Below are 13502 nucleotides of genomic sequence, written 5' to 3'. Positions count from 1 at the left end.
TATATATGTAATAGACATGGTTTTAACAATATATAAGTTTAAAAGCTATAATAGAAAAGGTTTGGTACATAAAAATGAGTTTGATAAGAAGTTTAACATGTAAAATAGTTTGATAAGTAGTTTGAAGTCATTTATTTAGTAAAATAGTTTAAAGTATAGAAAATCCATTTGTATGCTAGTTATTAATCACATGTGATTGATCTAATAACTAGTATGACTCAACTTGTATCCCCCCCCCATAAAAGTGTTTAAAAACATTTAAAAGGTTAATTAATGGGTATGAACTCACCTGTAGTGAGTGGATTGTACTGAAGTGTTGGACAAGGTGCTAGGTGCCAAGTGAGGACTTGAACACACACAATGATCCTAAATAACATATAATAACACATATATGTATCCAATTAGTCATTTAACACCTAATTAACTAAGTTAAGACACCCTAGGACATGGAAACACTTTGGTTCAAGCCCTATAGTTACCAAAAGGGTTGCATCTAAAGGTTGTATTGCATGGCATTTGAGTTTATGGCCCAAGGACCACTCCTTAAGGATTTTACGGACTAAGGTCATTTCCCTCCATGAGTTTACGGCCGTAAACTCATGGTACTTAGTGCCATTTGGTGTTTTGAGGTCTTATAAGTCAAGATTGAGCATCCAATGATCAAGTCCAAGCCTTAGCAAGCATTAGGGGCACAACGGCACCACTTTATGGAGTTTACAACATAAGGACTATTTCTTTATGAGTTTACGGTCGTAAAATCTATGTGCACTTGAAATTTTTGATGTTTAAGATCCTAAACACTTCAAGGAAGTGATCTAGACTAGTATCCAAGGCCAAGGAAGGGACTAGGGTTCATTTGAACCACTTGAATAGAGTTTACATCCCAAGGAGGTTCCTTGGCCGTAAACTCCCTTTTGATCATGTTTTCTTGGTGTTTTCTAAGTGTACACAAGTTTATTCAAGTACATAACAAGCTAGGACAAGTGTACTTACAAGATAGAAGCTTGATTGGGTGTTTAAGGTCCAAGAACATTAGTGTGTGTTCTTGGTGTTTTGAAGAACACTTGAAGATATAAGTGAAAATAAAAAATGTATGGATGAAATGATGTATAACAACTAGATGTAAGGTTATAACAATAAATCAAGTGAAGAAACACTTACATTTTCAGAAGATTGGACGAAAGGGGTTATGATACTTGAGACAGAATGGTGGGAGTTCTTGAGGTTGGAAGTTGGAGAATGAGGGAATGGAGAGTAAGCTCATGCCTTAAGCATGATTTTGCAACCTTAAGGTAGTTCATCACCCAAACCCCCTTTGTTTGGCCATGAACACATAAAACCAAGGTGTTACGTGCGTGTTTGCTACTCCAAGACCCGAGGGAATACTTCCTTTTATTCGTTCGTTTCAAGAATAATTATTAAAAATACTCAAACGGACTTTAAACCGGATAAAAATTAGTAGAAAGGTATTTAACTTTTAGTTGAAGTGCTTGACTGTAGGGTTTGTACGAATGAAAATTTCAGGTTGTCACATTATCCCCCATTAGAGGGAATTTCATCCCGGAATTAGAGTTTAAGCAAATAAAGTTGTTACACATAACTAAGCGAATAGATGAGGATATTTCAATTTCATTTGATCCTCGTGCTCCCATGTGAATTCCGGTCCTCACTTGGCGTTCCAGCGAACCTTAACTATTGGGATGCGACTTTGCTTCGTCTGCTTGACCTCACGGTCCATGATCTCTACAGGTTCTTCCACGAAGTTGAGGCTCTCGTTGATCTCGATCTCGTCGAGTGGGATTACAAGAGTCTCGTCGGACAGACACTTTTTCAAGTTTGAGACATGGAATGTAGAATGTACGTTACTAAGTTCGTGGGGTAGGTTGAGTTTGTAAGCTACAGGGCCGATTTTAGCGAGAATATCGAAAGGCCCTATGTATCTTGGATTGAGCTTCCCATGCTTTCTGAAGCATATAAAGCCCTTCAAGGGTGAGACTTTCAAAAGAACACGGTCTCCCACCTAGAATTCCAAAGGTTTCCTTTGTTTTTCTGCATAGCTTTTCTGTCGGTCTCTGGAGGCTTTCAATCGTTCCCGAATCTGAACGATCTTCTCTGTCGTTTCCCGAATGATTTTCAGACCTGTGAGAGTGCTTTCAGGAACTCATCCTTTAGCTAACTGGGTGTCACCCACCTCAGCCCAGCACAGAGGGGATCTTCACTTCCGTCCATAGGGGGCTTCAAATGGAGTAGCCTTGATGCTCGTATGATAAATGTTGTTATAGGAAAATTCTACAAGGAGTAAGTGAGTATCCCATCCCTTCCCAAAGTTGATCACATAGGCTTGCAACATATCTTCTAGTTTTTGGATGGTTCTCTCGCTTTGTTTGTCGGTTTGAGGATGGTAGGCTGTACTCATGTCCAACCTTGTTCCTAAGGAACTTTGTAGCGACTACCAAAACCTTGAAGTGAATCTACTATCTCTATCGGAGATAATGGATATAAGAACACCATGCAATCGTACGATTTCCCTAATGTATGTTCTCGTAAGCTTCTCCATCTTGTCAACTTCTTTGATAGGCAGGAAGTGAGCAGACTTGGTCAATCTATCGACGATGACCCAAATGGTATCAAGTCCACCCGTTGTCTTGGGCAACTTGGTTATGAAATCCGTAGTGATCTGCTTCCACTTCTATTCTGCTATCTCTGGTTGCTGTAGTAGACCGGAGGGTTTCTGGTATTCGAACATGACCTTTGTGCAAGTAAGGCATTTACTCATGAAGGTAGCAATCTCTGCTTTCATGTTAGGACACCAGTATAACTTTTTAAGATCCAGACACATGTTATCTGAAACTGGGTGAACGGAATATCGGGTGTTGTGGGATTCGGTCATAACCAAGTCTCTGAAGCCACCGTGTTTCGGTCTCCAGATCCGGTCCATGAGGTATAAGGCTCCGCCACCCTTGGCTTCTAAGTTCTTATCCATTCCCCTCAGGGATTCACCCACCACATTTTCAGGTTTCAAGGCTTCAAGCTGAGCCTCTTTAATTTCTGTGGACAAGTGTGAATGGATAGACATGGTCAATGATTTGACCCTTCGACCAGAATATTCTTTCCGACTTAAGGCGTCTGCTACTACATTGGGTTTACCCGGATGATAAAGAACTTCGCATTCATAATAATTGAGTAGCTCGACCCACCGTCTTTGTCTCATGTTGAGCTCCTTCTGATCGAATATGTGTTGTAAACTCTTGTGGTCTGTAAAGATATTGTTTTTTGTACCATACAGGTAGTGTCTCCAAATCTTCAGGGCAAACACAACTGCTACCAGCTCAAGATCGTGTGTGGTGTAGTTGACTCCAAGTGTCTTCAGATGTCTCGAGGCATAGCGATGACCTTACCTCATTGCTGTTGGATTAGTGTCTAAGTCCATAACTATTTTGGTATGTACTTGACCCGATTATGAGCATGGTCCTTTTGGGTTGCCTTCACCATAGCAATATGTAGGATGAATTAAGGAGAGAAAGGTTTAAATATGATTTATTAATATATTATGAGAATAATATATTAAAGGAGAAATTATATTGTTTAATTAATATTAGTCAAGAATTAATTGATAATTAATTTTGTGGCTAAAAGAGATTAATTAAACTCAGGGGACTAGACTGCAATTATTGGATAATTGTTTTATTGGGCTAAGGAATGCTAAAGGATCAAGGGGTGAACGAAATTATGATGGAAGCCCATCATATTTTCGTCCATGGCCTTATCCAGAAGGTTCCATGGGCTGCTTAGAGTTTAAGCTGTCCATTAGGGTTTTGACTGAAACCCTAGCAGCCCACACAAGTATATAAAGGACCCTTAGGCTTCCAAAAACGTGGACAACTGATTCTCTAGGGTTTCTAGTCGTTTTTGGGCAGCCTCCTTTCTTCTCCTCTTCATCCAAGTTGTATATGGTGTTTGTGACTCCATTAGAGGTGCAGCACTTGAGGCACTAAGCTTTCTAAGGCCAATCCAAGCAAGGAATTGATTGTTATTGCTATATAACAATCAAAGGTAATTCTCTAAACCCTAATTCAGTTTATAATATGTTAGATCTAAGTTTATTAGTCTTGGATTCAAAGTATGTACAATAGAGAAACCTAGATCCAAGCATTAGGGTTTGTATGAGCACATAGGATTGTTCTTATGCCTAAAACTCATCAGTGGTATCAGAGCCTTGATTGGTTTCAGTTGTATGTGATGCTTATATGTTTTATTTACTGAAAAAACGATTTTTGGCCTCTGCCCGACCTGACTTGGCGAGTCAGAGGATGAACTCGGCGAGTCCAGGGGTCAGACAGAGGGAATTTCGGGTTTTTGGCTGCTGTTTTGACTTAATGCCTAATTCGTTTTTGAAGTTAAAAATCCTATTTTTATCTTAAATTAGTGATTATCCTTGCCAAAACAATAGATAATTTCAAATCTTTTAAATATTGGTTGTTTATATGATAAATATGGATTATTTCAAATTATTTGGTAATTATCTAGTGTCTAAAATAAGATTAGGTCAAATATAGATAATGAATAAATTAATTGTTTAACTTATATTATTTGTTATTTGATCCTTTGTGATGTGAAAAAGTTTCAATTGCACCCTTTAGGTTTTATAGTTTAAATTTGAACTTAAAAGTTTTGTTTATGAAATTTAAATAAGTTAAACCCAAATGTTTTGAAATGTTTCAAAACTTGCCCTCAAGTTTTGGGATTTTAAATTTGATTAAAAGTTTAATTTTGAAATGTTAAATTCTAAAACCCTAGTAATTTGAAAAGTTCAAATCACACCCTTATGGTTTTATTAATTAATTAAAGTGTATAATTAAAAGTGATTTAATAATCCCATAAAGTTTTTGGTTTACATTTAATTAAATTAAAAGTATAATTTTACTAAATTAAACCACCTAGTATTTTAAAAGTGTAAAATACACCCTATACTATATATAACATTAAAAGTCTAATATTATATATGTATGAGTAAACAGTCATTCTTACCGTTAGTAGGCCTCATTCACGAAGCTGGTCTATAAGGGGTGTTTAAGGAAATTGCCTATAAAATGGCGATTGAATGGGTATCCACTCTTACCCACCGCACTCTTGACTAGTGGAGGGTCGTTAGCCGAACGGGTAGGATAGGACAGAAACCTTCCATTATAAGTTTAATGAAGTACAAAGTAACTAAATGCTTTTTCAAATTCCCAAATCATAGTTACTTTAGGCAAAATGTGAAATTGTATGCTAACCCATGGAATTACACTTCGTACCCTTGTCAAACGTTAGTGGAGCGTGTGTGGTTAACCAGCACACTAATTTGGGGATGACATTGGTGGCGAAGGGTGGCTTGATGCTTATCATAGATCAATAGAGCGTGTGTGGCTAACCGGCACATTGATTAGGTGATTGTAGCGTTGGGTGCACCACGTGATTCGTATGGTTATTCACACCTTATTTGTGATCCTCGGCATCCCAGTCACAAATAGTAGGGCATAATCGAGATTAAACATGCCATTGAAAAGTTCAATGAATCTCAAAACATCTAGGAGTTTCAATTCATTTAAAACTTAAACTTCCTTTTCGTTTTTCATGGTGGAATATTTTGCAACTAGATTACGGCATCCCTTTTCTAGGTTGTAGAATATTGTGTTGGATCCTAGCTTGATGTTTTATTTGGGTGTTACATCAAGAATTCTAATCAACATAACTTGAATTTTCTCCCGTTTTGTAGATGTCTGAATCTTACAATGGTCTTTGCAAATCCTTTGAAACAAGCTTTCCAAATGAAGATGACGTTCCGAGATACGATCAAGGAAATGAGAGTCATGCTTCACTTCCTCCACCTCCTCCAATTATTCTCCCTGACCCACAAGTTCAAAGGCTTGAAAAGTTCAAGCTCACTCAAGCCCTTTTGGCAAGTAAACACGAAGATGGGAAACCTGTGTGTGCACACGTCTTAGAGATGAAGTCACACATTGATAGGTTAAACATGTTGGGTGTCGAGATTTCAAGTGAGTTGGGTGTTGACTGGGTTCTTCAGTCACTTCCTGAATCATATAGTGAGTTCGTTAGAGAGTACTATATGATGGACCACGACGTGACCCTAATTGATCTCACCTATTTGCTTATAGCTGCTGAATCAGCAATGATTTGGCGTGCTAGTCAAGAAAATTTGTCTGGTGAATCAAACTCCCAAACTTCAATGGACACTGGCAACATTGGAAGTCCAGAACGAACTAAGTCTGTGATTGTCCGATGTGTTGTGCCAAAGGAGTCCATTTGCTTTTATTGCCAAGAGAAGGGGCATTGGAGACGAAGTTGCCCTAACTACCTGAGAGATCTAAGAGATGGGAGAGTCAAGATGTTTGGCTCTACTTCAGGTAAAATCCATTATCTAACTCTTTTAAGTTCCTATTCTAGATTCTTAATACATGATGTGATAAGATTGCATTTTGATGTTTTGTAGGATCGAAGAAAGGAGAGGAAGCTTAAGGGAAGAAGTGAGCTGAATCTAATCGTGAAGAAATGGATTTCGATCGCATTACTTGAAGAATGGATTCTTGAGCTACTACTTGGAGTTAGAATAGATTGTTAAGAAATATGTAATAACATAGTTTTCAATTGAATTGCATTGTAAGGACAAATTTTTCCGCAATAAAATGAATTTTGACTTTATCTTATTTATTTATCCTTGCAATGGCATGTATGAAAAAATTGATGTTTGAATGTTTCTATTATTAGCAATAATGGATTTGATTCTTAATTATGTTATTTGTGGAAATGTCAAAAGTTTACCAAATAGGGAGAGTTTCTCATCGCCCAAGTTTCAATTGGACAGAAACTTGGAATCATGCAATATGTATTGTATGATGAATGAAAAACTTTCACATTTGGGAAACTTAGACTAATTCTTTGACAAAGTGTCAAATTGAAGGACTAGGAAGATCACGTACACTAGGTTGTGCGTTGATCAAGTCTACCACAAGAGTGACAAAGATATTCGTCATGATTTACTAAAGTTTAGTAAATATGGTTATACTTATAAGATTGAATATAACTCTGAGTTGACTGAAATAGTTTCAATCAATAGCAGAACGAATAAGAAGAATCAAGAAGGCAGAAAGATAAAAGTTTCTCCATTCTAAGAAGAAGGGAGAGTACCTTTTATTTTGTTTTATGATGAAGTCTTAATGATTAAGAACCATATCTCAATTGATCCTCTAAATGAGTCTTAGTACATTTGCATGTCTATGAAGAGGAATCGAGAATTGTAGAAATGGTTAAATCAAAGAGTCAATCATACTTCGTTCCAATATCAAGTCTTAGAGTCATACTCCAAGATTGTGAAATTGAGTGACAAGTCTTAAGTAGGTTTATAACACTCATCAAATGTGGAATTTGGAAAAGTTTTCTTATTCTTGCACATTTGAAATTGGAAAGTTGTGCTGTCTTGGATAAGACAAAGACCAACTAGGACCAATTATGTGAAGTGTTTTGTCTTGATAAGAACTACACTAACTCTTGAATATTTGTTTTGTCAAGAAATGTTTCTTGACAAGAGAATCTTATATATCAAGGAGTCAGTGGGAGTCTTAATGGTCTTGAAGGGTTTCAAGAACAAATCAAGAATAAACCTTATAGATCATCACTAGCACATGACTTGAGGTTTGCAACCTATCGTGCTGACATTATTTTGTTTTTGTGCCATTCCAATTGAGTAAATTGCGTATGTGAGTTCTATGAATTCTCATTTGAATGCATACTAGAGCCTTAGTCGATGGAAAGTACATTGATATGTAAGGACAAGTTACTAAACTACTTGGAAGACATGGTGGGCACTCGTGTTACCATAAGCCAAGAAATCAAGATTAAGAAAGTTCAGTCCATATGAGTTTGGATTTGTCGCAAACCTTGGTTTTGGCAAATTCACATGGATAGGAACTCATACACCATAAAATCTAAGTGTCATAAGATTCCCTCCTTCATGAAAATGACTGTGAGGAAATGCTTTCACTAAGAGAGATTTTAAGAAGATAGCAATTGTGAAAATTGTATTCTCAAATTCGATTATGGTTACGGCATCCCTTTCCATAGATCAAATTGTGAGATTTGGAAATTAGTTTGAACATTTGGAACTTAGTAACATAAGTTCTGAATTGTTTAAACACACATATGAGCTATCTAAGGCAAAGGTGTATAAGTTTAAGAAGCTTAGATAAAGGCTTATCGAAGCATCTGGTATTAGAAATATGAATTTCAGAAGTTCAATAGGCATTGTTTTCTGGAAGTACATTTGTTTTCTGAATACATGTCAAAGCTAGTGGGAGCATAAGTGTTATGCTTATATGTTAATAATCATCATGATAGTGGGAGCATAAGTGTTATGCTTGTATGATTATTATGGCGAGTATTGCAAGTTAGCAATATTAATTATAGAAAAACAAAGATTCAATTTGCAAAGTTGCATGGGTTGAAAAGTTGTTTTAATATAATTAAGGGAGAGAATATTATACTTCGTTTCAAAATCTAAAGCTTAGATTGAGAAATTTTAACATTTTCAGTCAAAGGATACATTGTGTGTTCTTAAAATTCGATTATGATTACGGCATCCCTCTTCATAGTTCGAATTGTGAGAACATGACACATAAAATATTATGGCAAAAGATTGGTAAAGTATCATATCCTTATGTAAGACATTATGCATCGTGTCCCATACGCTTCGGGTATAGGATCGATTGCAAATGCTATAATATTTACCATTCTAAAATTTTTCAAATGTCTAGCACATTAAGAGGGAAAAAGGACTAGAATGGATTTTGACTAAAATTATTAAACAACTATCAAAGGACGATCCAAAGTTCGCTGAGGATTGGTCTCTTGTGAGGAGTTGGAAGTATGGTATTGGATGGACCATATCGACATTATTATGAATAGATAAGATTCTATTAAGAATGAGTTGTCATATGGCAAATGTGGAAATGTTTCCATATTGGGAGTTGGATATTGAGATTCTGTGTCTAGATTAGAAAACTTTATGCAAGAAGGATGTTCAAAGGAATGTCCTTTGAATGTGAGACTTCACGTCTATGGAATTGTCTTGTAACAATTTCTAAGAAAGTACTTTGTAATTTCATTAGCCAAGTCTTGGTGACTTTTGTGCTATGACTTTATGAAAGGATCGTTGCGTAAAATGTTAGAATCTAGCATATTCTAGTAGTGGAAGAACCTTGTGTTCTTACACTAATAATGGGGATTGAGGAATTGTCAAATGAGAATCATTGGAAAAGTTTTCAATTGTTCTATTTCACAAAGCATGGACCATAGGAAACAAAGTGTGCATGCTTAGAGCATGGGACAGCTATTGTTGTAATTTAAGTAATAAGTTGATTTTCTGAAACAGTAAACGATAATAATGAGTAATCAATATGGTGGTTAAATAGAAGTGTTTTATTTACTCTCACAAGTTTGAGGCCATATAGGATTAAGTATTATTGTTATGTTTCAATTTGCATGTTTTGACTTCCATAATAACTAGGTTATTCAAACATCCACAGTCGGTCATACGTTGGGAGTAGGTATGAATAAAGACTGTCATGAATCTGTCTGCAGATTGTCTGAAGTGTTTAGACATAGCACAAGTTTGCTGCAGAGTTCATGAGTGCTTTGATAAGATTAGAGTATTGGATTAAACCCACGCTCACTTGGATCACTTCATGGATTTATCACGAGTGATTAGTGAGACGATAATATTGTATATTCTTGAAACCGAGACGTGTGAGTCGTTATTTGTTGGTCGGTTGCACATTGATAATAAGTAAACGCACCAGTAACTTGGTGCTATAAAACTTATTGTTGTGTGTGATTCGATCAGTAAATGCAAGCGAGCATTTGAGTCGAAGTTTATCCATTCCTTTTACCCAAAGTGGGATAAAAGCGATATCATTGGGCCTCTCGATGATTTACTGATGACACCTAAGCGCTTGTCCAAGCCGGGACTAAGTTGATGTGTTCAATTGTAGTCTGTTATCAGTCATCATAAATCGGAAGTCGGGAAACAGTATAGAGAGAATGATTGAAATTCATGTCTTTTGTCTATACGATATCTTGAGAATGGAGGAATATATAATCCCTTATCTAGAGGACACGCATATGATAAGATCAGAGTTGACAGCGGCTTTTGAAAGCTACGATTGCTGATCAGGTTCTGAAGTCATACGGAAAATAGTTATTAGACTTATCCAAGTGGGAGACTGTTGGATTAGTGTCTAAGTCCATAACTATTTTGGTATGTACTTGACCCGATTATGAGCATGGTCCTTTTGGGTTGCCTTCACCATAGCAATATGTAGGATGAATTAAGGAGAGAAAGGTTTAAATATGATTTATTAATATATTATGAGAATAATATATTAAAGGAGAAATCATATTGTTTAATTAATATTAGTCAAGAATTAATTGATAATTAATTTTGTGGCTAAAAGAGATTAATTAAACTCATGGGACTAGACTGCAATTATTGGATAATTGAGTTATTGGGCTAAGGAATGCTAAAGGATCAAGGGGTAAATGAAATTATGATGGAAGCCCATCATATTTTCGTACATGGCCTTATCCAGAAGGTTCCATGGGCTTCTTAGAGTTTAAGCTGTCCATTAGGGTTCTGACTGAAACCCTAGCAGCCCACACAAGTATATAAAGGACCCTTAGGCTTCCAAAAACGTGGACAACTGATTCTCTAGGGTTTCTAGTCGTTTTTGGGCAGCCTCCTTTCTTCTCCTCTTCATCCAAGTTGTATATGGTGTTTGTGACTCCATTAGAGGTGCAACACTTGAGGCACTAAGCTTTCTAAGGCCAATCCAAGCAAGGAATTGATTGTTATTGCTATATAACAATCAAAGGTAATTCTCTAAACCCTAATTCAGTTTATAATATGTTAGATCTAAGTTTATTAGTCTTGGATTCAAAGTATGTACAATAGAGAAACCTAGATCCAAGCATTAGGGTTTGTATGAGCACATAGGATTGTTCTTATTCCTAAAACCCATCAATTGCATCAAAACACAGCTGAGCCCCTGGTTGGATGCATCGCTGAATATACAACGAAGTCTTCTATCCCTTCAGGGAGGGATAGTATCGGTGCGGTGCATAAGGCTCGTTTCAACGTTTGAAACGCTTTTTCTTGTTTCTCTTCCCAGTCAAAGGCCACGCCTTTCTGGGTCAGTGTAGTAAGAGGTTTTGCAATCTGAGAGAAGTTCTGTATAAACCTGTGGTAGTAGCTAGCGATACCTATAAATTGACGAATTTATGTAGGCGTCTTCGGTGCTGACCAGTTCTCAATGGCCTTAATTTTGGATGGGTCCACGTGGATACACTGTTCGCTAACCACGTGTCCTAAGAATTTGACTCTTCGGATCCAAAATTCACATCTAGAGAACTTCGCATAAAGCTTCTCCGGTCGTAAAGTTCCTAGAACTTGTCGCAGGTGATCGCCATGGTCCTCCTTACTTCGAGAGTAGATCAGTATGTCATCAATGAAGATGATAACCAATTGATCCAAGTAAAGACGACATACTCTATTCATTAAGTCCATTAATATTGCGGGCGCATTGGTCAATCCGAATGGCATCACCACAAACTCGTAGTGTAAGTAACGAGTTCAGAAGGTTGTTTTCGGAACATCCTCCTCTAGCACTTGTAACCGGTGATATCCGGATCTTAGATCATTCTTGGAAAAGTAGCTCGCCCCTTGCAGTTGGTCAAACAAATCGTCTATAGGAGGCAGAGGGTAATGACTTTTGACTGTCAGTTTGTTGAGTTCTCTATAGTCGATACACATACGGAATGATCCGTCTTTCTTCTTAACGAACAAGACCGGTGCTTCCTAGGGTGAGAAGCTTGGTCTAATAAAGCCCTTGCTGAGTAGTTCGTTACGTTGACCAGATAGTTCCTGCATCTCAGGTGGTGCTAATCGGTAGGGCGATTTGGCTACTGGGGTAGCTCCTAGAACTAAGTCGATTCTGAACTCGACTTGTCGTTGCGGAGGTAATCTGGGTAGTTCTTCTAGAAAGATGTCGGGAAAGTCACTCTCTACCAGGATGTTCTTTAGTTCTTTCATTTCTAGGCTCGTATCGACAATGTGAGAAAGGAATGCATGATATTCCTTACGCAGATACTTCTGTGCTTGAATACTTGAGATGATACGAAGACTCGTGTTGGGTTTTTCGCCATAGACAATGAGAGATTCGTTAGACGGGAGGTTTAGACGGACTGCTTTCTCGTAGCACATGATGTCGGCGCGATGAAGACTCAACCAATCCATGCCAATGATGACGTCGAAGCTTTTAATCAAGACCAGCATGAGGTCGATTGGAAATGAATGGCTATATAGAGTTAGAGTACATCCTACGTATATATTTCTAGTGCTCTCAGTTTTCCCATTAGCCATTTCTACAGTAGTACAGTGAATGTTTCTTTAAGTGCGTGTGGTTGTTGTTTAAGTAAGCATGCAAATTTCTGGTTTACGAAACTTCTCTCTGCCCCACTATCAAATAGTATGCATGTATAAGAGTTTTCAAGGAGAAACGTACCAGTCACCACGATAGGGTCAATAACTGCTTCCCCATGGCCTATCGCCAGAACTCTTCCTGCTCCACCAGCATTTCTTGCTTTGGTGCAGTCCTTATTGTAGTGGCCCACCTCGCCACAACCGTAGCAAGCTTGGCCCACACCAACGTCGGGAACTTGGGTGATCGGCCTTGCCATAGATTTGAAGAAACGGACAGTGTGTCCTTTCTTGTTGTAGTTAGAGCACTACATTTCCCGGCAGGGTCCGTTGTGGTGGAAGTTACATTAGTTGCACTTTGGCAAACTTCCAGCATACTGCCTTATTGGAGTAGCAGCGGTAGGTACTATCGCAACATGAACCGCCACGACCCTCTGCTTTTTAGCAGCTTTTTTTTTCTTCATGTCATCCCAGAGCTTCCGCTTCTTGTCAGTGGGTTTGGAGGGTTCTGAGATGGCCAGGGTTGTTGTCACTGATAGGGATTGGACTCCATACTCGATGAGTCATTGTGCCAATCGATTAGCATTGTTGAAGGTAGCAGGGTTTGAAGATAAGGCATTTCCCTGATACGGAGGCACCAGCCCCCAGATGTACCTGTCGATTTTCCTTCCCTCAGTGGGAATCATGTTGGGACAGAGGGCCACTAGTTCGTTGAACCTGGCGGTATAAGCGACTATGTTGGAGCCCTTCATGGTTAGGCTCCAAAGCTCATGTTCTAACTTCTGAATTTATCCCCTTGGGCAGTACTACTCAATCATGAGGTCTTTCAAAGTTTCCCAACCCATGTCATTTGCCACTATGAGAGTTAGTGACTTGACATGGCCATTCCACCATGTCGGGACTTTCCCTTTGAAGGTGCACGCAGAAAATTTTACTTTGATCGTGGCAGGGCAGGAGCAAATCTCGAAGATCG

This window comes from Lactuca serriola, chromosome 4 (assembly GCF_051521515.1).
Source record: "Lactuca serriola cultivar US96UC23 chromosome 4, Lser_US96UC23_V15, whole genome shotgun sequence".
NCBI classification, from domain to species: Eukaryota; Viridiplantae; Streptophyta; class Magnoliopsida; order Asterales; family Asteraceae; genus Lactuca; species Lactuca serriola.
This window is presented reverse-complemented; position numbering follows the sequence as displayed.